At 28.7% G+C, this 348-nt stretch overlaps 1 protein-coding gene across 1 annotated transcript in view; it reads left to right on the top strand.

Moving 5' to 3' along the window:
* LOC119585135 (ubiquitin-conjugating enzyme E2 K-like) overlaps positions 1-348 on the top strand; it is a 15575-nt gene that overhangs the window by 5630 nt on the left and 9597 nt on the right. The window lies entirely within an intron of this gene.

Raw genomic sequence — 348 nt, 5'->3', positions numbered from 1 at the left:
CAATAGTATGTTATTAAAAAATGAAGATAAATTTGTGTTGACTGTATTGCTTTCTTATATGTAAACAGATAAGTTTGCAATTTCTGTTATAAAATGGAAAGAAAACCATATCAGTTTCAAACTTCAAACTTTGCCTTTGAATGTTTTGTCTCCCATTTGGATGAATATGTAGTCTAGTCTTTATTTGTATTGAAAAGCATTGTTAGCTTGTATGATAATGATGTTAATGACAATATTAAATACTGTAGTTTTCAAATGACGTCCATGGGATTTTAAGAAATCATACCAGTAGTGTAATACTTTCAAAGCCTAACAATTCCTGGTACATATGGGATTTGACAAATCCAA

The sequence above is a fragment of the Penaeus monodon genome, chromosome 19 (assembly GCF_015228065.2).
Source record: "Penaeus monodon isolate SGIC_2016 chromosome 19, NSTDA_Pmon_1, whole genome shotgun sequence".
NCBI classification, from domain to species: domain Eukaryota; kingdom Metazoa; phylum Arthropoda; class Malacostraca; order Decapoda; family Penaeidae; genus Penaeus; species Penaeus monodon.
Note: the sequence above shows the minus strand (reverse complement) of the source record. Positions and strands in the feature narration are given on the sequence as shown.